The 26,383-nt window shown below is 35.8% G+C and overlaps 1 protein-coding gene across 8 annotated transcripts in view; it reads left to right on the top strand.

Annotated features, from left to right (window-relative positions):
• Mbd5 (methyl-CpG binding domain protein 5) overlaps positions 1-26,383 on the top strand; it is a 159,683-nt gene that overhangs the window by 16,532 nt on the left and 116,768 nt on the right. The gene's annotated exons all lie outside the window — the stretch shown is intronic.

Genomic DNA, 26,383 nt, shown 5'->3' with positions numbered 1-26,383 from the left:
GGGAGAATGAGGCAACAGGATTACCATGCAATTAAGGCAAGCCTTGGTACATAGTGGTTCCAGGCCAGCCTTGTGTATGGTGGGAAAAACACCCTTATTCATAAAACAAACATTAAATCTGTAAATAATACAGATTATAATGTGCCTTCTGAGTTTTCAGTTTTTAATATTTTGTTATTATGCTTTGATTTTATTTTGTACGATTCATTTTTTTCCTAAAGAAGTTTAGTAATGTGACGTAAGGTGCATATCTAAAACACAGTCCCTACAACTGGGGATCAGGGAACATCACTGAGAAGGGTGCACTAAAAAGACAGAGGATGAGGATGTCTACTATGAGTGTTTTCTGTATATGACAAGGTGCTGCACCCATGAAATCTTAGCATTGTAGTAGACTAAACAAGACCTGCACAGTGAAAACACAAGTTGATGTCACAGCAGGGATGGGGAAACCTCAAACACCCCAGGCCTAGATGATGAGCTACCAGTAGCCAATGGCTATGAAGAGGAGATATAGTCTTCTTCAGGGATAAATGCCCTGATAGGTTATCCAGTCCCAGGTGGTCAGTTCTAAACATCACAGTCATGGCAGTTTGTATATGTGTGTGTGTGGTTATTTATGTCTGTTTGTCTGTAGTGTGTATGTGTGTGTGTGTCTGTGTCTGTGTCTGTGTGTGTGTGTGTTGCCATTATTTAATCATGAAGTTGAAAGAAAGGGGAGGATGGGAAGAGTTGAAGGAAAGAGTGTGCTGGAAATGATACTACTATAGTATTCATGTATGAAATTCTTAAAAGTGAAATGTAAAAATGTTACAAATGAATTGCTGCATTCCTAATTTAGCATCAAGAATTATGAACTTATGGATAATCTTATTTTATTGAGAACTCAATATTTTTATTTTAAAGTAAAATATAGGTATTATATGATGTCATCTGTTAATATGTCAATGTACACACTGACCCTAGATGTAATTTTACCTAGCCTGTATTTTGTATCTGCATATTTCAGCACTGGCTGAAATCACATACTTCCATTTCAACATACTTAGAATGTATCATCAAACATCATAAACAGTATTAGCCAAGATTAATGTTACCTAATTTGCTGTCTCAAAATGACTCCTCTGAGGAGTTAACTGTACTAAACTACTTACAGAAAAAAAAAAAAAAATTGGTTATCACTCATGCAGTAAAAGCAGAATGCTCACAAACTTACACAAAACGCCTGTTTGAATTTCTACTGGAATTACCTTCTTTTTTTTTTCATTCATTTATTTAGCTCATAAATAAAGTCATGCACAATTATGATACACAATACAGTATGTTCACAATGGCATGGCTAAATTAAACCAATTAACATGTTATATCATACATATTCATCATTTTTGTTTTGAGAACACTTAAAGTATACTATCTCACAACTTTTAAAATACAGCATATTGTTATCAACCAAGACATCACAGAGTCCATGCCTCTTGTCCAACTGCAGTTTTATATCCTTAAACCAATCGTTTCCCCATTGTTAAAAGACCCACATTGAAGCCTAATAGCCACAACTATTCTCTGTTCCCGTAAGTTCATCATTTCTAGGTTACACATACAATTGAAATTGTGTGACATTTGTCTTCCAGTGTGTCACTTATTTTTTTTTTTTGGCAAGCATATAACTTTACTACTTACTAAAGATGAAATCAAATTTGCATGCACAGGTGAGCACTCACTGAAACACCTTGGATTCATCACATATTTGAGTTTCAATTAGCATATATATATATATATATATATATATAGAGAGAGAGAGAGAGAGAGAGAGAGCAATAATGGCAATATGTTATGCATCAATAGCAGCAACAGCTTTTCCAGGTTCTGCAGTCATTTGAACAAAATTGTAGAGACATCCAGCACACTCCATTTAAAAAAAAAAAAAAAAAAAAAACAAAAAAAAAAAAGTAAAAAACAAAATCCCGGAAAACAGCGCAGTTCTGTTATTCTTGTGGTACCTGGCACCATTTTTTTTTTTTTAAATTAGCTTCTCAGTCATCATCTGGAAGGAAACCATTCTGAGCAACATCATTAAAAACAGCTCTGATAAAGCATGGTCACTACTGTGTATCATAAAGCAGGTCCACGTATGAGTGAGTACATATCATGTCTGTCTTTTTGTGATTGGGTTACCTCGCTCAGAATGGTTTCTTCGAATTCTATCCATTTTCCTGAAAATTTCAAGATTCCATTGAGGAGACAGTCAGTAAGACAAAACGGCAGCCCACAGACTGGGAAAAGATATTCACCAACCCCACATCTGACAGAGGGCTGATCTCCAAAATATACAAAGAACTCAAAAAGCTAGTCCCCCAAACACTAAACAATCCAATTAAAAAGTGGGGTACAGAACTAAATAGACAATTCTCAATAGAGGAATCTAAAATGGCTGAAAGACACATAAGAAAGTGTTCAACATCCTTAGTCATCAGGGAAATGCAAATCAAAACAACTCTGAGATACCATCTTACTTCTGTCAGAATGGCTAAAATCAAAAATACCAATGACAGTTTATGCTGGAGAGGATTCGGAAAATGAGTGTTCACTCCTCCACTGCTAATGGGAGTGCCAAGTTGTACAGCCACTGTGGAAATCAGTATGGTGACTCCTCAAGAAAATGGGAATGAGTCTACCACAAGATCCAGCAATTCCACTCTTAGGCATATCCCCAAAAGAAGCACATTCATATAACAAGGACATATGTTCAACCATGTTCATAGCAGCATTATTTGTAATAGCCAGAAACTGGAAGCAGCCTAGATGCCCCTCAACCGAAGAATGGATGGAGAAATTGTGGTACATTTACACAATGGAATTACCTTCTTAAACACTATAATTCTTCTTTAGACCATTGTGTATATTTCATTTTTCTAACCTCAGAAGGTTCTGTGTTAAATTGAATTCTGTGGGGATATCAACATAGACTTTCCCAAATCTTTTAAGGAAGTTTTTAATATATGTTTTCTCTACAACCTCATTTGTCTTTATATCCTTGAGTCACATAGAATATAGTGCTCTACCTTTTACGCAATCAATATCTGATTCATTATTAAGGTATTACTTGAGAAGAAAGTAGTACTTTCTTAGGGTCATCTACAAAATCTCATAGTAAATGTAGTAGTAGCTCATGATAGAAAAATTGAGAAAATGTCCCCATGATAACTACAGCCAGAACTACAAACTATTTTCAGGATGGACTTTTCCTGTGTTGAGTATGAAATGCCCTTCTTCATCTCTTTTGATTGACTTTAGTTTGAAGTCTAATTTGTTAGATATTAGGATTGCTACACCAGCTTGTTTCTTGGGCCCATTTGATTGGAAAATCTTTTCCCAACCCTTTACTCTGAGGTAACATCTGTTTTTGAAGTTGAGGTGTGTTTCTTGTATACGGCAGAAGGATGGATTCTGTCTTTGTACCCATTATGTTAGCCTGTATCTAATTATTTGGCAGGTTAAGACCATTGACAATTAGGGATATTAATGTCCATTGATTGTTGGTTCTTGTTTGTTTTGGATTTGTTGGTGGTGGTGTCATTGTGTGTGGATTTTGCCCTCCTGTTTCTTTTCGTCTTTGGTAAAATTGGATTATCTATTGCCTGTATTTTTGTGAGTGCAGTTATCTTCCTTGGGTTGGAGTTTTCCTTGCAGAATTTTCTGTAGTGCTGCATTTGTGGATATGTATAGTTTAAGTCTGGTTTTGTCATGGAATATCTTGTTTTCTCCATCCATAGTGATTGAAAGTTTTGCTGGGTACAGTAGTCTGGGTTGGCATCCATGCTCCCTTAGTGTTTGTAGGATATCTATCCAGGACCTTCTGGCTTTCAAAGTTTCCATTGAGAAGTCAGGTGTGATTCTGATAGTTCTGCCTTTATATGTTACTTGGCCTTTTTCTTTTGCTGTTCTTCATATTTTCTCTTTATTCTGTAGGCTTGATGTTTTGATTATTATGTGTCGAGGGGACTTCCTTTTGTGGTCCAGTCTGTTTGGTGTTCTGTAAGCTTCTTGTACTTGCATAGGCATATCCTTCTGTAGTTTGGGCAAGTTTTCTTCTATGATTTTGTTGATTATGTTTTCTGTACCCTTGAGCTGTATTTCTTCACCTTCTTCTATACCTATGATTCTTAGGTTTGTCCTTTTCACGGTGTCTCATATTTCCTGGATATCTTGTGTTAGTGATTTGTTGGACTTGAGATTTTCTTTGGTCGATGACTGTATATGCTCTAGCGAGTCTTCAACAACTGAGATTGTCTCTTCCATCTCTTGAATTCTATTGGTTATACTCACATCTTTTGTTCCTGATCATTTATCCAGCCTTTCTATTTCCAGCATCCCCTCGTTCTGTGTTTTCTTTATTGTTTCTATTTCAGCTTTCATGCCTTGAACTGTTTCGTTTGCTTCCTTCAATTGTTTGGTTGTTTTTTCTTGGCTTTCTTTAGATTCTTTAAGAGATTTGTTTGCTTCTTGAATTTTTTGGTTTGTCTTTTTCTCCACTTCATGTAATTTTTTTTGCTTGTTTTTTCTTCTATTTCTTTAAGGGATTTTCTTGTTTCCTTTTTAAAGGTCTCTATCATCTTCCTAAGATAATTTTTGAGGTCTATCTTTTCTTCATCCTCTGTATTGGGCTTTTCAGATCTTGCTGGAGTGGAGTCCCTAGATTCTGGTGGTATCATACTGGTTTTTCTGTTGTTGCGTGTGTTCTTACTGTGTCTTCTTCCCATCTCTTCTTCCAGTGAGTGCAGGTGGGGGTCTCTCCCTGTCTCTGGTGGCAGGTGGAGGGCTCAGCCTCTGGCAGCAGCCGGATGGTAGAGGATGGTAGGTGGACAAGGGTGGAGTGTGTCCAGAATCAGGGTGGGCCTTCCCAGTCTGGGCAGGTCCACTCTTGTCTGGGTGTGCTCAGGCAGAAGCAAGCAGGCATTGATGGGGGAGGTTGGGGGGGTTGGGCAGAGCAGCGCCCAGACTCACCTGAGGCTAGGGTGCCCGCAGCAGGACAGAGGGCGAGTGTCAGTCAGTATGTTCTTAACTGCAATGACCGTGTTGTATGGTAGAAGAACTGCTATGGTTTTTTTTCCCCATAATGGAAGAGCTAATTTACCTTCACCCCAGTAATGAACATCTTTCTCCACACTAACACATAAATTTTTGCCTTTCTGTAATAGCAAACACCAAGTTTGGGGTGGTGTGATTTGCATAGGAGGTTTCTTAATGTAACATTCATAGGAAATTATATCTTATAATCCATTGATGCAAATAGCAAAATGAGAGAGTTGCAATAAAAAGCTTCAGTGTAACATATGACAATAAATTATTGATGGATGGGAAATTCCTTATTTCTCATCTAAGAAAAAGCAAGAATCAAATTAATTTGTGGCATTCTGTGACTTAATCCCTTGATTTTAGCAGCTATTGTATCTTTAAATTTATTTTTACATTTATTGAATTTGTTTTTCAAATAAAAGTTAACTTGTGAAAACTATATTATAAAATTCTATGCTGATGGAAGCCCTCTCCATTAACACTGCTTTTCGTATGCCTTGAAGATGTTCATATGCCCAGTTGCTTTTGTTATATAATATCATGCCTAGGCATTTTTTAAAATATTAGACAATTTTTTATAAATGAGTCAAGAAAGCCAACATTCAGATTAACTGCTACTAAATTTTACTGCCTGATCTAGTGGATGGTAGGCATGAATTAAACAAAAACTGAAGTCGTGAAAGTGTAAGAAAGAAAACGTTTTAAAATTATTTCATAAATGTAATTCTAAATAGCCATCACACTTTTATCTTAAGGCTTTTCTAGGGGATTGTGAATAATGATTAGGTGAGATGTGGACCTCAGGCGAAGCCTCGGGCATGTATGCTTCTAGCGGGTTGTTCATTCTCAGAAATTGTTCCTTCACCTGTGGGTATTGTTTGTAATACCAGAGAGAAGGAAAGCTAAGTTGGACACTTTATCAACCAAAGTTCATCTCAGGAGTCAAGCTTTCATAGTAAAGTGCAAGGTTACAAATGCAAGATATCTTCATAGATTTCTCATTTGCTCTTTTAATTTTAATGTTTTAGCCTATGTATTTTATTTACCTTGAGAAATAATTACACCTGAATCTATAACACCAAGAATATAATCACTATATTCTTGCATTCAGCAATGTTGAGTGTTTTTGATGAGATAAGATTTCTTTAAGACAAAATAAACTCCATTTCATTTTAATTAGAATTTCATGGGAAATTCATACTTGTAAATTTTGGTGTACTCACTGTACTTGTAAGTTTTCTTCTTGTTTGATGTGGTAAAGTCATGAACTGGGTACATGAAACTCTTCTGAAAGCACTGAAGTTTTGAGTTTATCTCTAGTTCTTTCCCAACTATTATGTTCAGAACTACTTTCTTTAATGAAACTCTCGTATCTAAAAGTTGTAGCAATTATTTATCACCTTTTAAAATAGATATTGCTGATCAAGTAAGCACACTAAGCCATTTCTAGTTCTCACTCAGTTTCTGTGACCAGGTTGCTAATCATAAAATAGCCAGGGTATTGCTCATTAAAGGCCAACATATTCATCAGTTTTTCCATCACTGTGACAAGTATATGAGTGAAACAAGGTAACCTAGATTGATTTTTGCTAAGTCCTCAGATATTTCAATCCATCGAGTTCTTATCTTCTCAAAGGAAAGAAGGATTCAGTGGAAAGACAAACGGTTAAAACAGAAGTTCATTTAGCAAAACAAAACAGCACAAAGCATATGGCTCAAATAGAGTTTGAAGCAGGGTCTCACAAAGTGGGAGGAGCAGCCCATTGGGCTCTGCACTGTGAATTTTTATGGGGGGGGGGGTGGTAAGGTGAGCCTTTTTTTCCTCTCAGATCATGGAGGCCTAGATCTCCCTGTTAGTGTTTCTCCCTTGATATTCTAGAAGGTGAGGTCGTGCTTTAAACCACAACACAAGTGTTCCTACAGTTCTGACAGCATCTTTTGAGGCTGTGGACCTTTCATTATTGATTAATGTGACAACTAGAAAGTACTCTGATGCCTTAGTTTCTGAGACAGTGGGAACAACTTAACTGTGCCTTCAAGAATATTTACCCACAAGAGAGCATTCTGGGGCAGCAGGAGACACAGCTACTATCGAACAGCTGCAGTTTTCATTGGTCCCCTCATGTGTAGCTCCTTGCCTCCCGGTATAACCGTTAATTGCCATTTTATGATTGCCTTCTCTGTCATTAAGTTCTAGGTAAACCCTACTTTTCCTTCAGCTCTTCATCTCCCACAGTTCTTTTTTTATTTTGTTAATTCTGTATGTTGTTTATGTCTGTTATAAAACCATAATTAAGTAGCTATATCACTTTTATTTTATTTTATAAGATTTATTTGTATTATTTTTTATTTTGTGTGTTTGAGTGCTTTACCTGCTTGTATGTACTTGAACATCACATGTGTGCCAAGGTGAGAAGGGGTGTTGGGTCTCCTGGATCTAGAGTGATGAATATGGGCCATCATCTGTACTTTGTGAACTAAACCCAGGTGATGATCTTCAAGAGCAGCAAATGCTCTTGACCCCACACACACACACACAAGCCATCCTCCCAGCCCTCTAATGTCAACATCATTTTTTAGAACACTTTCACAATTGCTGTGTGCTCCAGCCTAAATTTATCTGGGAGGGTCCATTTTTTTTAATTTTTATGAGGGGGGTAAGGTGAGCCTTTTTTTCCTCTCAGATCATGGAGGCCTAGATCTCCCTGTTAGTGTTTCTCCCTTGATATTCTAGAAGGTAAGGTCGTGCTTTAAACCACAACACAAGTGTTTCTACAGTTCTTTAGCTCTCCCTTGCTTAAGTTCTTGACTAAACTATTAACTGCCCAAACATAAATTCCTGTGCCTAGAAGTTTCTGTCTACTACTCTGTTTTATTTATGTCTTATTGTTTCAATGGCTGTAAGAATGGCATACACATAGCTGCCACTAAATAATTAGTTAATTATAATGCCAAGAAGTCTTTTACTTCTTTACTTATGTCATCTTTTTAAATTAATTTTATTTAAGTTAGAAATAACATTATTTTACATACCAATCCCAGTTCCCTCTTCCTACCATCCTCCCATTCCCTCCCATTCCATCCACTCCCCAGGGAGGGTGAGGCCTTCCATGGAGGATCATCAAAGTCTGTCATATCATTTGGGGCAGGGCCTAGGCCCTCCCCCAAGTATCTAGGCTGAGAGAGTAACCCTTCATAGGGAATGGGCTCCTGCGCTAGGAATAAATACTGGTTCCACTGCCAGAGGCCCCATAGACTGACTACCCTGGCCTTCCAACTGACACCCACGGTCAGGGGGCCTGGTTTGGTCCAATGCTGGTTCCCCAGCTGTCAGTCTGGGGTCCATGTGTTGCCACTTGCTCAGGTCAGCTGTTTCTGTGGGTTTCACCAGCGTAGTCTTGACCCCTAAGAATTTCTACCTGTCTTTTGTTTGCTATACAGTTTTTCTTCATTCATTACATTCTATGATCTTTCTTATCTTCTCTCTCATTGGAACTGCTCTAGTGTTAATGTTCTTTGGCTGCCCAGTGTCACCCTTGGCTGTTCCTCCCCACTTGTCCTAGCTGGCAATACTGGAATACAGATTTTTTTTTCTTTCTAAATTTTGCATCCTCTATAGTTATTATAGTTATTATAGTTTATGAATAATCAAATTTTCCAAATTTTAGTTGTTTTAAATCTAATCTCATGAGAAATGTGTCTGAGTTTAACATTAGAAGGTGCCAGCTAGAGCTTTGCCTGAAAAAAAAAAAAGTAGGAATGTGTGAATATTCTTACTCAAAAATAAGAAAACACATTTTAAAGTGTAGTTTTGGGCTAACAGATCTTTGTGAGACACTGTCTAAAAACTTGATAGTTCATAAAACTAATACAAATGTCTTCTTATAATCTTAACCATCATTGTATTTTTTTGTTGTTTGTTTGGTTTTTTTGTTTTGTTTTGTTTTGTTTTGTTTTTCGAGACAGAGTTTCCCTGTGGTTTTGGAGGCTGTCCTGGAACTAGCTCTTGTAGACCAGGCTGGTCTCGAACTCACAGAGATCCACCTGCCTCTGCCTCCCAAGTGCTGGCATTAAAGGCGTGCACCACCAATGCCTGGCCCATCATTGTATTTTGAAATTACCACTTTTAAGTGTTTTGAGAAGAAGCAGTTGTTACCCATCTAACCAGTTTTCATTTTAGCTCCATGCAGTCTAGGATTCCAGGTTACAGTCATTCACCATGTAACCTTCAAAGGCAGATTTAGGGTTTTGGGGGGTTGGGTAGGCACTGTAGGAAGTGGAGTATACTCCTCAGTGCAACATCTCATATTGTTTACTCTGCTGCTGATCCCTTACATTGTGAATGCTTTCATAGTTTGCCTCAGTGAATGGCAATGTCTTTCCCCATACAAACATTCAATTACTCTCCCAGCTTGCGGCCCTATCCTCTCATTGCTGCCCTCTTGTCAGTACTCTCTAAGCCCCCCACCCCCACACTGTCTCTGGTTCCATAGAAGAATGGTTTTCTGGGTGCCTTCAGCAATCCTCTTTTTAAGCTGACAGTAATTGGTGAAATTTCTTATCTGTTGGTGGCCCATCCTCCACCTGTTGTGATCTTATTTGTATTTTATCCCCGTAATGCTATTTTACTGGGTCCTGACAGAAATAAAAATAATGTGTTGTACATTCTATCCTTAAATAAAGTCACAAAGTTTTTAAACAGAAAAATAGCCAGACCACATGGAATTTTACAGAGATTATTATGAATACCATTTAAATTGTGGCAGCATAAGCTAACATAGCAGGATCGAGATCCCTTTGATGTTGTGGGTCTTGTCTTTATGAAGTGCTGTTTGTACATATTCAGTAGTTTTTAATGTTACTCTTCTTAATTATTGTGCTTGCAAAGTAAAAGGTTCTTTTCAGATAAGCTCAGAAAGCTGCAAGACAGACTGGTTGTTTTCATTTCTATCTTCCTTAAAAATAATGAAAAAGAAGCCATAAATTTGAGAGGGAGTAGTGGTAGTTGAACATGGGTGGGAGGAAAGGGAAGGGGAAAATGGTACAATTATAATTTAATTAAAATATAAATGTAATTTCACAGATATAAAAATTATATCCATTGTTATAGGTTCTTAGAGATCTGTGTTCTACTGAGAAATGTATTTGTTTCTTATCCTTCACCTACAGTTTGGAAAAAAAGCAAGATGGTCTAAATATATAACATAACATTCAGTAGATTTCAAGTAAAATAATGAAATAGATTAAGATGGTTTAGACTCAATATCTAACAATATAATTATTCAGAAATTTCTAAAGCATTATGTGTTCTTCATAATTAAAATATATTATAAACACTCTTAAGATTTTCTTGTGAATAAAAAATAATTTTAGAGATCTTTATTATTATATCCATTTGCCTTTATTGTAAATGGAAGCTATAGTTATTCTGATTGCTGCTAACTGCTGCAGGATGTCTCTGAAAATTGCATGTGCTTTTTGATTATCAATGCGTTCATTTTCAGTGTATGCCCTTTTTGTCTGCTTCTGGCTGTTCAGCACACATGCCAGCACGCATCACACACACACACACACACACACACACACACACCTGAGAGAGTGATGGAGACAAAAGACATTTATTAAGTAAATAACACTTCTCGAAGGTTTATTCGGCATATAATAAAGGAGAAGTTCATATTGAAGGTTTTATCTTTTATTTTTCATGGGAATTATTATTTTAAAAACCATGTTGTGCTGTTTGTGTCATTATTTGAATGTCATTATGGTTTCTTGGCTCCCTGGAAATCCTCCTGCTTTTTTTTTTTTCTTTTTATTCACATTACTTAGAGTAGTCTGTGTGACCTAGATATTGAAACTGAAGGCAGGGTGTGTGCTGCATTGCTGATACTTATGTTGAAACACTCATTCTCTGTGCTAGAATTCCAGGGAGCACAATGCTTAATACTGTGATTTTTTTTTTAAAGTTCTCCAGTACTATATGTAATCATTTTCAAGGTTGCTGTTAAAATATTCTTGAACACATTTTTAAAGAATCAAATTAAAACCAGTGCTTTTATTTAGAATGTGTCAATGCTTATAATTTTCTTTTAGATCAAATTAGATAAGGCTCAATATAGTTTGCCTCATTCTTACCTTATAATTGGAATTACAGTATTCTAGTAAACATAGATATCTATCCCCAACAATAAAAATGAATGTTTGGATTTCTGGAGTTGGATAAAATGATGTTAAAAACTTGTATTATCTAGAAGCTACATTATAAAAATTATAATGTTGATTTTATTATATTTCATACTATTGAAGACTTTCTTTAGATTTTCCTTTTAAAAAGCTGCCTTTCTATTTTGGAATGCTGTTTTGTTCTTTAATACTTTTGTGTGAAAAGCAACACCACAAAAGAAAAGCATGGACTATGTTTAGACATCTACACAGTAACTACTCTGAGCTGGAAAATCATATGTGCTGAAGATTTGGGCTTATTTACTCTTTATCCAGAAAATTAAAAAAAAACAGTAGAAATATAACTGTATCACAAATCTCTGCAGAGAAATTAAAGTACAGGCTTGCTAAAGATCACATGTATATGGTTTTTGTCTCCTTTTTTTTGATAGACCAGCTCACCAAGCTACTTGATAGGCTTTTTTGTACAACTAGAGAAAAAGGCAAAATGCCGGCAGACCAGCAAAATGAGATGGATTTAAGCTAGAAATCCAGTGCTGTGAATCTAGTCCCACATGCAAGGAGAATCAGAAATAAATAAGGAATGTAGCAGGATAAGCATAAACTAGGCATGATCCCTTCCAAGCAACAAACGAACCTAAGAAGGAGGTTTAGAACCAGGTCGTGGGATGCAGAATATGGATTGATTCATGTGAGGAGGGTAGGTAAGGACGACAGACTGGAGACTTCCTACAGTTAAACAGTTAGTCTATTTCTGATTTTTTTTTTCTAGCAGCACTGAAACATTATAAAGGAATCTTCACATTGTAGGATACTCTGAATCCACCCACTGTGCAAAATTATCCAAGTCAAGGCTACATAGGTCAGGGCTGTGACACCAAAGGGCTCACATTATGGTCAGACAAATAGGAATGTGTTACTCAGTTTTCCATCACTGTGACAACACAACTTAAAAGGAGGAAAGATGTGGGCTTTTTGGCTTTTTTTTTTTTTTTTGAGACTGTAATGTAATTACATCATTTCTTACTTTCCTCTCCTCCCTTTAGACCCTCCCATATACCCCCACCTTGCTCTTTTATAAATTCATGGCCTGTCTTTTCATTAACTACTTTTAACATTGGGCTTTCCCCCATTCCATTTTGACTTGTCCTTGGGTGTCATCCTTGTTCAGCTTATGTTTAGGCAGTCATATTACTGAGACTTTATAGGTATGAGTAACTCCTGACATTACTAGGAGATACAGTCTCACAGAAAACTCCCTGTTCTCCAGATTGTTCCAAGTCTTTTTGCCCCATCTTCTGTAATGCTCTCTAAGCCTTAGGTACAGGAATTTTGGGGGTTTTGTTGTTGTTGTTGTTGTTGTTTTGTTGTTTTATGTATCCACTGGGTCTGGAGTCCACAACTCTGCATTATGACTGGCTGTGATTTTCTGTAATTGTCTGTCCTCTTCTGTCATATAGGCATACATGCAAATAGATCACTGATATACATCAAAGAAATAAATAACTTTTTTTTTAAAGAGGATATACCCTGAAAATGCAGGAATTCTAATTCTGCAATGTTGTAGTTCAGTCGTTTTAAAATAGCCAATGAGGGAAAGAGAAAGAAAAGGACAAAGATTTAAAAACCAATCACTAATGTAATACTTAAGAGGAAAGTCTTATGTTGAAATGTGATCCTATTAATAAAATAAGATTTATAAAACTAGACTAGGACAAAAGAAACACAAAACAAGCAAAGAGTACCACAGAAAAATCCCAAGAAACATGTATACATACAGACACACACATTTGCACAAACATTAATCCCATAAAAAAGCACAAAACCAAAAATCATAATATATAAGCAAAAGACCTATAGAGTTAAAATACTCAAGCAAAGCATTATGATTATTAAAAAATTCCAAAATTATCATTTTATATTGCTCATATACTGCTGGGTATGGTGCCTGCCCTTAAGTGTGGTTTGTATACCCAGTAAGACTCTGTTACAGAAAACAAACTTTTCCTTTGTAAGTGGTTGTGAATTGGAGCTAGTTTCTGGATTAGGATGGTATGCTAAATTTACAACCATTATATAATGTTAGTCCTTATGATTTCGAGGTAAAATACTCTAACATTGTGAATAATTCTTAGGTAAATATAACATCATCCAAGTCTAAGGAAATAATAGAGAACAAATGTTTTTGTTTTTCAGATAGAACACTATTGCTTACCATCATTCACTTAAGAATAATTAGTATAGTTCTTTTCTAACAAAGTCTTCTAGAATCCATTCAGAGTTAGCTACATAGTAACTTGTGCTATTAAAGTGTATCCTGAGCCGGGTGTTGGTGGTGAACACCCTTAATTCCAGCACTTGGGAGGCAGAGGCAAGCAGATCTCTGAGTTTAAGGCCAGCCTGGTCTACAGAACAAGTTCCAGAACAGGCTCCAAAACAATACAGAGAAACCCTGTCTCCGGGGGGAAAAAGTATACCCTGGAAGAAGACTTTCACTAATTTACATATAGTTTTGTTTTTATTTGCTTTTTAAAAGAAAATTTAATGACAAAAAAATTGAATATAGGAGTCTTCTCAAAGGATTTCCTCCTGGATTGATGCAAAGTAATAAGATCATCAAAAAAATAAATAATGCAAAGCAATAGTCATGAGTTCAAACAAATGTTAATGGGAATGGATGTAGCTCGGTGGTACAGCACTGGCCTGGTATGCTCAGGACTCTGCATTTGATTCCCTAACATCACCAAAAAAAAAAGTTTTCCTATGTATGTCTGCTATTGTGGCAGCTAACAAAGAGGATACTGAAGTTGAAGAATCAGTGAATGTTAAAATTACTGGGTAATTTTTTTAACTAATTTTACATGGGTTTTTAAATATTTTCTCATGGATGGCTTACTAAAAAAAAAAAAAAAAAAAAAGAGCTAGAATTTGACATTGGAAGAACCATCATCCCATGATTGTAAAAATTACATTTAAAAAAACACACAAAAAGGTATATTGAATTAAACTGACACTTTAGAATGGGAAGATGGCTTAATTGGTATGGGTGAAGAAGACTTCTGTCCCCAGCACCTAAGTAAATAAGCCCGGCATGATATTAAACACCAATGCTCCCATCACTAGAGAGGCGCAGGAAAGCAGATCCTTGTAGCTTGCTGGCCAACCATTCTAGCCAATCTGTGAGCTGCACATTCAGGAATAAATACATAGATGTACATCTGATGTACCACCTATATGATACTCAAAAAAGATACAGCAGTGCCTCCATAATTTCCACCAAACTGAAGTTCCAAATATTATCATGAGGAAATATCAAACACAAAATAAGACATATTTAACAAACTAATACACTTATGTTAGAAAATGTAAAGATCTGAAAATACTAAGAAAGGAAGAGAAATGATTCCATTTTAAAGGAAATGAAAGATACTTAAAAGTTGTATGTAATATGTGATAATGAAATGAATCCAGATCCTGGGGTTTAAAGGAAACTGAAATGCTGCAGAGAGCACTATTAGGATGGTTACTCTGTGGGCTGTGGACTGGATGATGTATTTCTTTGTCCTTATCATTGTATTATGGGCTCATGAAAGAATTCCACATTCTGAGAAACAAACACTGAAATACACTATGAAAAGGTAAATGCTGCTTATAGTTGGCATTTTTTCCTTTGGGCCAACAACCAACTCCCAAATAAAGACACATTAACTTATTATTAATTATGAATACTCAGCCTTGGCTTAGGCTTGTCCTACTAGCTCTTAGACAGGCCAGGTAAAAATGCAACACATCTTTTCATAGTTAAACAAATGCAACATATCTTTGCATAGTTAAACAAATATTCTGCAACATTCCCCCTTTTTGTATAAATAAAAAGAAAGGTTTTAGCTTTTACATAGTAAGACTGTGTACAATAAGAACAATTATGAAGTAAAAATTACATTTATAATATTCAGCCCATTTGCAGTTGGCAAATTCAGAGAAAATACTCCATTATCTATCCTATATTGGTGAGTCCAAAGTTGTGTACCTGATTTACTTTCTATCCTAACTTGTATTACCAATCCAAAATTATCTTTTTAGACCTCAAAACATTCTTTAGATAAACAATTTAAGCTTTTATGTTTTTCAATTCCATAAACTTTACATCTCTTATTTCAGTTTCTTTTCTGAATTTGGTAACAAGGAAAACTATAACTATAATTATCTCATCTTCAACTCCATCAGAGACCCAAGAAGGATAGACTATTACCTGACTAAACAGGAAGTACAAAGCAAGTAACTTCCAAAACTATACAAATAACAGAGACATTTGGATGCCTGAATGGCTACTCAAGGTTCCTTTGCAATGTTGGGGCATCCTTCTTCTGCATTCAGGCCTAGCATATCTGACAGGCTTTTCTGTGAAGCAGGAATTGTGAAGGACTGACCCACCTTGTCTTGGAAAAGTTCAGCAGTCTTTTTCCTTTGTGTCCTGTTTATATAATATACTGTCAACTGTCCAGGCAAGGGCAATTTTTTGCCCAAATGCTAGTTTTTCCATAATGAGCACAAACTCCATATTGAGGTTCTTCGATGCTCATCATCCTTTTTTGAAGTAGATTGTTGCTGCCAGAAGTAGATATGTCTCACTGTCATGAAAAGCCTTAGGTTAATAAACATCTTAAAGACCATATTCTGTGGATCTCTAAAGCATTTGAAGATCACATACTATGTAAAATTCATCTGTTTAACCTTGAAAACATACCTAACATAACTACAAGTTTGAGTTGTTATAGATGACTAACTACTGAGCTTTCATTTCTTAATTATCTTAAACAGTAATAGTAGCTTTTAAGGAATAGAACTTTATATTACATTTTTAAATGAGCTGCATAGGTATAATACCTTAAGAATTGAAGCATATATACAGTATAACAAAAATAACCTTAAATTTGTATCAATATACAAAAATCCATACTCACGTAAAATATTTGTGATTAATAGTTGTCTTTTTATCCTATATTCCCCACTAAATAATGACAAACATTCATCACCCATTGAATGACCAAAAACCACCCACTCCATCTTTTGGGAATGTGTTCTCTAGACTGCTTCCAGTTGTCTGGGGACAGTGGCCTCCCCCAGAGTACCCTGAGAAAATTGAGATAATGGTCAAGCCCTAAGAAAACTATCTATAACATTTGTTGTTCAGTCTCTGTGTAATGGGAAAGCACAAGGCTTATCTGAAGTCCTATCTAGAATAGTCTGTGAGGCTAGACCATCTCAGCTCTCAGCCTTGAAGTTGTTCTGAATGTAGAACTCTGGGGAAGCTACAACAGAGACACCCCGAAAGGATGGATCATCTGGGCCACCCATTTTCATTGGTGTCTGGTCCCCTTGCTCTGAAAATGCAGAAACTTTCAAAGCTAATGTACATATCTACTTTAACCCACATAAGAATTATGTATTGTACACAAGCCAGCAAAAGATGATTTTCTTGTTTTATGTTAGAGGAGAAAAAAAAAAGCTGCCAACTTTATAAGTTTGTTTGTACTGTATAACCTAACCTCTATCCATGCCATATGAAAGGATGGTATGTAAAAATAAGTCATAAGGACTCTGTAACCAAAAAGATTTATGTCTCATCTAGTCTCAGAGTTGTTCCCATTGCCAAGGGATCAGCATATACATCACCCATCTTGTAGTTTTTCTAGATTATTACTTTAGTCTGTAGCCAATATTTTCAAGGGGGGGGTCTCCCTCACTCAGATCTGGCCTCTATTAATTTTGAAGGAATCCACAGCCTTTCATTTCCTGTGGAAACAAAAGCATAACCTCTCCCCCAATGTAATGCATTTTCTGAATTCCATTTTAAGTTAAGACATCACTAAAGTATTGAGGGTAGTTTAATTCAGCAGTTCCTTTTACTACACAGTATCTCTCAGCAACTGCCATTCACTCAGCAACATTTAAAAAAAAAAATTCAAAGTCAACAAAGCATCATACAGAATCCAGACTTCCTGTATATCTCCAAATTATATGTGGCTTATTCTTTTTTGGTTGTTCTTTTTTTAAAAGACTTTTCTTATTTTTAAACTATTTGTTTTTACCTATGACTGTCTATACCTATTTTCTTTCTTAAGCACCTACGCTTACTGTAACCTGTTAATGGTATTTTGGTCTGGACCTATTTTACTCTGTAGTAGTCTCTGACTGGGTGAGCGAAATCTTACATTGCTAAACAGCAGCCGGGCCCTCCACTATGAGGCTCTGGCAGCCACCTCTACCACCTCCTCAGGTCCATGAGAGCCCAGTCTTAAGCCCCAATTCCTAGATGAGAACTTCATTTAACTGGGAGCTGCATTTAATTGCTCCAGCTCTAGGAAGTTGGTGCCTGCACTTAGCTTGCTGTTACTACTCAAGTGCTCTGCTGCATAGCAGTGCCTCTTAAAGGATACATACTGGTTTGGTTTTGTTCTCTCTCTGTGTGTCTCCCTCCCTCCCTCCCTCCCTCCCTTCCGCCCTCTCTCTCTCTCTCTCTGTCTCCCACCATGTGGGACTTCCAGATTCACATTGGGCACAATTTGTAGTTGGAATTTTCTTTGGGCTGCCAGCCAGCTCTCAAATAAAGACACAGCAACTTATTATTAATTTTGAATGCTCAGCCTTAACTTAGGTTGTCCCACTAGCTCTTTTACCTTAATGTAACCTGTTTTCTATTCATCTACATTTTGCCTCAGGGCTTTTATCTTTCTTCCTGTATGTTCTACTTTCCTGCTTCCTCCATGTCTGGTTGGCCCCTGGAGTCTCCCTAGTGTCTCTTTTTCTTTCTTCTTTCTTCCCCAGCCTAAATTCCTCCTCCTACTTATTCTCCCTGTCCAGAAGTCAAGCTTATACCTCCTCCCTTGCTATTGGTCACTTAGGCAGGCAAGGTAAAACAGCAACACATCTTTACATAATTAAACTAATATTCTTCAACATAAAAAATGCAACATATACTTACCTAGTTAAACAAATATTCCACAACATAAAAAATGCAAAACATCTTTATATAGTTAAACAAATGCATCACATCTTTGCATAGTTCAACAGTATTCTTCAACAGGTGCTTGGTTTATTATCCACGTTTTCAGAAGAAAATAGAGGATGAATGGATAGATGGATGGATGGTACATAGATTATAAATAGAATGTAGATGGATTAGATAATTAGATTATAAATAGAAAATAGATAGATAGATAGATAGATAGATAGATAGATAGATAGATAGAATCGCCAGTTATGATAGATAAGTAATAAATTCATCAGTGGCCAAAAACATGGACAGAATGTCAGTATTTCCAAGTTCTGGATGAATGGAATAATTTCTTGTCCAGTTCTTGCAGCACTCTAGTAAGCTTTCATTTACCCTGCTATAACTTGGAATACATTTTTAAGTTATGTTTATATGTGTTTAAATGTGAATATAAACACTGCAATTCAAAGGTTTTTATCATAATGGGTCTTAGTGTTCCATATGTTCAAGAAAAAAAAACATTAATTTTTACAACCCCAAGCCTTAGAAATTGTTCCTTGTTAGTCAAATCAATACAATAATGAAACAAAATTTTAAGGGTAACTAATACTCTCCCTCCTTCAGGGAACCACATGAATTTCCTTACATTAAATGTGTCATATGAATTCCAGATAATATCTAAATGAATGCAATTAGAAATATGCAAAGATAAAATATGCAATGAACTGTTTCAGAAGATACACAGGACAGTCATTTACTCCATCTTAATCCTGGTTTACCTCCTTAATGTAATTGTAATAGACCTTTAGTCCGAAACATTTTTCTCACATACACTTTATACTAAATTATGTGTTCCCTCATGGTATTCATGATATTCTTAGTAGCTTACTGCGAATTGGCAAATGTGTATTTTAGGAAATAGTTTTTATTTTCTGCTGAACCTTTGCTTCTTCAAAGCCCACTAATAATTTCATAGTCTACATTCATAGTATGTTGAATAAAATACATTGACTGTTTCTTGTCCTTTTAGTGACCATATAATTTCTATGAGAAAATAGCATGTTACAATATAAAAGTATTTTTACATAATTTAAGCTTATAGCTTTTATTGGCAGCAGAAAGAAACCTGCAGCAATATTGACCTACTTTGTTTTCTTGGTTAGCTTTGTTTTTGGCAGTCATGTCTCATACCAGGTCTGAAGCTACATTTTCTATGTTACAGTAAACAGGAGGCCCTCATGCTTGCTGTTTCTGTGTTCTGAATATGAGGATACATTGTGTCAGCAACAAGCAGCTGTAAAGCAGGAGCTCCTGGAAGCTAGGCCACACATGCTAGGTTAATCCCATAAACATAAGGTTTTCAGATTTTGCTAAAGATTCCCTAAACTGTCTGGTATTTTTAAAAGAAATTTAGAACTTAGAGTCAAAAAAAGACACAGAGTTTGTAGTTGAATTCTATCCGTGACATACAATTTTGTCACAGTTTTACACCGAATGTGAGAGCCAGTTTTGGTTCTCTGCACTCCTAACTTGTGGTCATTCAAGAATACAAAATTTTTTCCTCTCATCAGTCTCCTGAGTCACATCCAGTCACTTGCCTGTAAAGAATTAAATTCATTCTCAGTGTTGGTTGACTAAATTCCCTATTGATATGTGCTTGGACATGTATCCATCTATTTATTCAGCTTAAATCATGTATATGTGCCAGCTATGATAGGATCTAATGGTGTAACCATATACATAGTCCCCAAATCAAGTGTTTTAAGCCAAGCATATTGAACCATGGCAACACAATATAATGTGAAAAAAAAGGGTAAGAACAGTGAACTATGATACTAACTAGATATATTTACAGCTAAACATGGATATTCATATGTCTGTATTTTTTACTGCAAAGTCAAGGTGAAATAGACTGTATATTGTAAATGCTTAGCAATCCTCAACCATATTATCTCTTAAAATAAACACTGGGCATATCAGATGGGGTTCTCTTTTTCTTGTCATGTTCTTTGGTTTGTCTTGTTTGTAAATTATTGCCTAATTTATTTTTAACATTTTATAATTTATGGAAATTACAGTGAGTTAAAAACTACCTCTTGAATACTTCCTAAATCTGGCATAAATTTTAAAATTATATTAAAAAGAAGAAAATGAGGGCATATAGCCCCCCACCCATTTCTGACCTGCTATTTAAGTATTCTTTCTCATTTGGGGAGCCTAAAAGTGACATTACTTCCTTACCCTGGAGTTATGGTGGAGATGATAGAGTACCTCCTTTCAGGACTCTGGGATACTAAGGAAAGATGATTTCTCAGGCTAAATGTAAATTGCTAAGGTAGATACAAAATGAAAATAGTAAATTCTGCTGTCCTCCTGAGGCAGCCATGCAGTGCTTATTTGTACTCAGCAACGCAGAAGTTAAGGCAGTAGGCAGATTTAAGCCAAGTTTAAGACTAGTCTAGGTAACACAGTGGGCCCTGTCTTACAGCACACAGATAACCAAAATACACAAATCTCCTTGTGTATCACCATGTGTAGCTTCTGATCTGCCATATGCTCATGTGACTACAGTTATTTTTAGATTTTTTTTCTATCCTGAGATGAAATCCAAGTACTTGTCTATAATAGGCATGCACTTTACTCTGAACTGCTTCTTGTTTTGCACTCGTGTACAAATTTTCTCAGTATAAGAAAATACTATTTTAAATAATTCACTGTCCAATTCACTGGTTTTATTTTGAATTTATTTAGCTTCTTAGCATGCAATATTTAATGCTTTCTGCATGAAAAAAAAACTCATTCTGAAGACTAAAACCTTAAATTTCTCTTTTTTAGCTTCCTGTCTAGAGTATAGTACATGGCATTAGTGAAAATATTACCAGTAGCAGTACCAACATGCCATAGTTCAATAGCATATCGTAGGTCTACTGCTGAATCTTTAGTAAATTTATACAAAAGTATTTAAAGAAGTTGTTTCCACATTTTTACGTTGTCCTGTTAGTCAAAGTTTTTTGCAACAGAACAACATATGCCTTTCTTTAATAATAAAAGGAGCAAATTGAAATTAAGACACTGATAGATGTCAGCTGGATCAAACTTTCTGATGTCGCACAGTGAGTAACAACACTGTACAAGCACACTCCGGAATCTGCTGTTCGAACATCACTTTTCTCCATTGGAACCCCACATCTGTTGCCTATTAGGCTGAATACCACAGTAGGTCCCAGAGACCCTGAAACTGTTTCTAATAAAGGAAGTCCCAAAACAAGAGTTGTATCCTCAGATTGTTTGCTTGTGATCTTTAAATCACTCTAGATTTGCTTATTGGTGTATGGGCTACTTTCCTACCAGAAGTCACTCAGGGAAGGCTTAAGAAGATTGGAGTCATGTTATAGAAAATAAGCAAAATCTATGGAAAATATTTAATTTGGGGGGATAGGCATACATGGCTGATGTCCACAGTTGCCAAGGAAATACATTAATTTTCATTCTAAATTTTTGTGTCATTTAAAATGTCTAGATGCTTAGGTACAGGTCACTGCCTTTCTCTGGAAAACCCACCTTTATTTTTACATTATAAATTTCAAAGCATCAAGTTCTCTTTTATTTTTCAAATTATTTTGTCTGTGTATCACTTCCACCATATTTTTGTGCTTTTAATCTCCATCGCTTAAGTTTAAACTGAAAAAGAGTATATCCAGTGTTATATAGCAGCACTATTTGTAATTGCCAGAAACTGGAAGCAGCCTAGATGCCCCTCAACTGAAGAATGGATAGAGAAATTGTGGTACATTTACACAATGGAGTACTACTCAGCAGAAAAAAACAATGGAATCTTGAAATTTGCAGGAAAATGGGTGGAATGCGAAGAAACCATTCTGAATGAGGTAACCCAATCACAAAAAGACAAACATGACATGTACTCACTCATATGTGGATTTTAGACATAGAGTAAGGGATTCCCAACCTACAATCCACATTGCCAGAGAAACTAGTAAACAAGGAGGACCCTAAAAGAGACAAACTTTGTCCCCTGGAGAAGGGGAAAGGATCACCATCCCCTGAGCAAATTGAGAGCATGGGAAGGGGGCAGGAGCTATGAGAATGAGAAGGGAAGAAAAGGAAGAATGCAGAGGTCATGAGGGAGCAGAAAGGTTGAGTCAGGTGTAGATTAGAAGAAAGGATATGTGATAGGATTTTAGTTGGGGTGGTAGGACAGGAAGAGAGGGAGAAGGGAAATGGGATTGTCATGTAATTCAATCTTGTTTGTAATTTAAATAAGAAAATTAATATAGGAAAAAAATATGGTTTTTCCCCCTAGGCACTACTGACATTTTCAAATAGGTTACCTTTTTATGTTGGGGAGGGTCCATAATGCAGGATGTTCCACACCCTCCCTGCCCTCTGGCCTCTAGAGACAGCAGCACACATGCAGAAACCCATAGTTCCAGAGGGGCCCAGAGAAGGTGTCAGAATGCTGCTTTCTCTCACTTAATGCTTGTCTCTGTAAAAGTTCTCTGAGCAACATGTGTCTGATTTATGCACTTCTTCACTATTCATGTTATACTTCAAAAAAATGAATTTATCAAAAGAATTCCCTTCAAACATTGACCATATTTTTTTAGGGCACAAAGAAGCCAGTTCAGAGGCAGAAATAATGCTGCGTGCTTGCTTCATAAGTCAATAAGCAAATAAGTAGATCCCTCCTGGGACTACTTTCTCTGCTTCTTTTATTCTAACTACTAATGTAATTCTGTCTTTCTTGTTACTTCCTCCTAAGTTCTTGCCATCAAATAAAACAAATTATATGAACCTAAAAGGGGGCTGAAAAGTTTTCATTGACTCAGCCTTCTCCAAAGCCTCCCTTTTGCCCATCGTGTGTGGCTGAGCATCTTCATTTTTCAAGGCTAAGCTTGAGAGTGGCCCACCTGCAGGAAGGAAAGGAGCAGAGTTCTTAGTTGGAGTGACTTAAGTAAGTCCATGTCTCCTTAGCTTCTCATGAAAGCAATGGAAAACCTACCTATTTTGTCATTGTATTAATTTTACCTGGTAAGATGTTCTACTTATAGAGAAATTAATGGTCCTTCAGTCCACATTTGGGATAAGTCTTTAACTTTCCTGTATTTCTTTTGTAATTTAGAATATATACCAAGAACTTTAGATGAGTCATTAAATTGCAGTTTTATTCTTATAAATCTGTACTATTCACTGATTTATATACTTTTAAGAAATAATAGTTTATCCAAGTAAAATTGTTTTATATGTTAATCATGAACTATTCTAAGCATAGATAAAATTATTTTAAAGTCAGTTTAATGGTGTTTGGGGTTTCTAATAAATTTCAAAGCTGACCTGAATAATATTGGTGGTTTTTACATTAACCTCCAGAATCACCACCCTATTTTAAGAGTTAAGAAACATGTATTTCCTAATTGAAGAGCAGCATCTCATTTCCTTATTTTAGGCATTTCTTCCATAGCATAAGAAGTTATTGCCTTGCAAGTATCAAGACATGATTAAATTATTTTTCCTTTTCTTAAGGATAATAAATAACTCAGTTTTTGTCAGGGTGGTTTCAGTTTTCATACTGTATTATGAATACTTCATCAGCAGTTTTAAATACCCCTTTTTATTCTTATCAAAATCAAGATTTTCTTCTATTAATAAGAGAAGTGTTTTCATCTGTCTTGAAATGAACATAATAATTCTGGTAAACTTTTTAAATTATTTGCTTATCTGGCTTTGTATTAATGTCTCCACCTAATATTCACTATTTTAATTAAAGATCAAATATAATGAATTATAATTTAGATATTTTAGCAATATGTACAGGAAAATATTTACAAAAATAGGATTACAAAAATAGGATTAGATAATTGAATTTTTTTCTTTTTTTTTTTTTTTTTTTTTTTTTTTTTTTTTTTTTTTTTTTTTTTTTTTGCTTTTGACTGACCCAATTGGAAAACACCTGATTTTTTTATATGTGGCTAAACCTTCCTATTGTTACTATTAGTGGAGTTTAAACTGTACCTGTTCTTGTACCAAGTGCAAGGAATTGGGAGAAATTGAGTAATGTCATAGAAACATATAAGTAAACATGAGTGGTTGGGTGTCTTTATTTTTCATCACTAACATTAAATATATCCTTGGAAAGAGTGGTCTAGTACACCTTGACTGAAGTCTATTTAATTATTTCTTAAACTATAATTTGCATTATATAAATACTAACTTATTTTTATATATTAAAAACATAGAAGTACAATGGAAGATTATTATCAGCATGTCTGTTTCCGGCAGTATACCAGATAATTGATTCTGAAAGACTATCCTGACACAAAAGCCAAATCCATAAAGCAATAGATCATTCATACATGAGTGCATGCCTGAAATCCCAGTGCTCATGAGGCTGAACCAGGAGGATTGAAAGTCAGAGACTCGCCTGGCTTGAATTAGTTACTTTTCTCATTGATGTGATCAAAAAAGTGATTGTTGAAGGAAGGATATACTGCATACTGTTTGAGGTTATTCCATTATGGTATAAAGGTCATGGCAGTGGCAGTTAGAGGATGCACATTGCATTCAGTTAGGAAGAACAGGGCAGTCTTTCTCCTTATTTAGTGGAGGATCGGAGCCCAGGGACTGGCACCACCCTTCTATAGAGTGATTATTCCCATCTCAATTAATGCAGTCTAGAAAATCTCTCACAAACATACTTAAAAGCTTGTCTTCTAGGTCCTGCCAAGTTGGCGATTAATTTTTGTTTCTTGTGTCTTCTTTGGGCATGTTTAACATTTTCTTTTCAGACCTAAGTATTCCTTCCAGTGTCCTCTGTAGAACTGGCTTATGGTCCAAATTCCTTAAATCTGCTTTTATCTTGGAAAGTTTCCTTTCTCCCTCAATTACAACGGGTAGTTTTTCTGAGTATAGTAGTCTAAGTTGGCATTTCTAGTGTTTCATGACTTAAATAACATCATTCCACCCCATCTGGCTTTTGTAGTCTCCATTGAAAACTGTCAGTGTCATTGTGTCATTGTGTCATTGTGATGGACCTCCTTTGTGTATGCCTTGATCTTTCCCTTTTTCCACCTTCAGTATCCCTTCGTCTTCTGTACATTTAATGTTTTCACTGTTATACAACACAGAATTTCTGTTATGGTCCTATCTATATGGTGTTCTGCATTGTATTGGACTTAGCTATGCATCTCTTTTCTTAGATTAGGGAAATTTTGTTCTGATTTAATTGAAAATATTTATATACCTATGACCTAGCTGTCCTTTCTTTTTGTTTACCTACTATTCATAGGTTTGGTCTTTTTACATTGTCACAGAGTTCCTAAATATTCCATTCTTGGAGTTTCTGAATTAGATGTTTTCTTCAACTGAGTGATTCAATTCCTTTAACTTGTCTTCAATACCTGATATTCTTCTCTCTTTTTTTTTTCTTGTTTTTTATTAGAAAGAAAATTATTTTACATGTCAATCCCAGGTCCCTCTACTTCCCCTCCTCCCTTACCCCCGCCCCAACTAATGCCCTACCCATCCCATTCCCTTTCTGCTCCCCAGGTAAGGTGAGGCCTTCCATAGGGGGTATTCAAAGTCTGTCATATTCTTTGGAATAGGGCCTAGGCCAACCCCCTTGTGTCTAGGCTCAGGGAGTATCCCTCCATATCTGGTACTCTTCTCTCTTCCACTTCATACTATCTATTGGTGAACCTTTCCTCTGAAATTTTTGTTTGAGTTTCTGAATTTTTCACTTACAGTTTATTTTATTTTACCTTTTCTTTGGAGATTTTCTTTACTAAATTCTGTTTTAATTTATTGAATTGTTTTCATTATCTCATTCAACTTTTTTGGTTTTTTTCAGTCTTCATTTCAATTCTTATTCTTATTCCTTCTGAGTTCTTTGACTATGTTTATCATTTCTATTTTTAACTCATTGTCTTGAATATCATTTAAGTTGCTTCTCTCAAAGACATAACTGTGGACAGCTAATTTTTGGCTGGGACATATATTTTAGTTATTTATATTTATGTATTTGTGATGAAACCCAGGAATCTAGAATTAGTTCAATCATTTCTATTTCCTGGTATGGAAATCATGTCCCTATTTTGTTGAGTGGGTGTTTGA

This window comes from Cricetulus griseus, chromosome 6, assembly GCF_003668045.3.
Source record: "Cricetulus griseus strain 17A/GY chromosome 6, alternate assembly CriGri-PICRH-1.0, whole genome shotgun sequence".
Taxonomy (NCBI): domain Eukaryota; kingdom Metazoa; phylum Chordata; class Mammalia; order Rodentia; family Cricetidae; genus Cricetulus; species Cricetulus griseus.
This window is presented reverse-complemented; position numbering and strand designations above follow the sequence as displayed.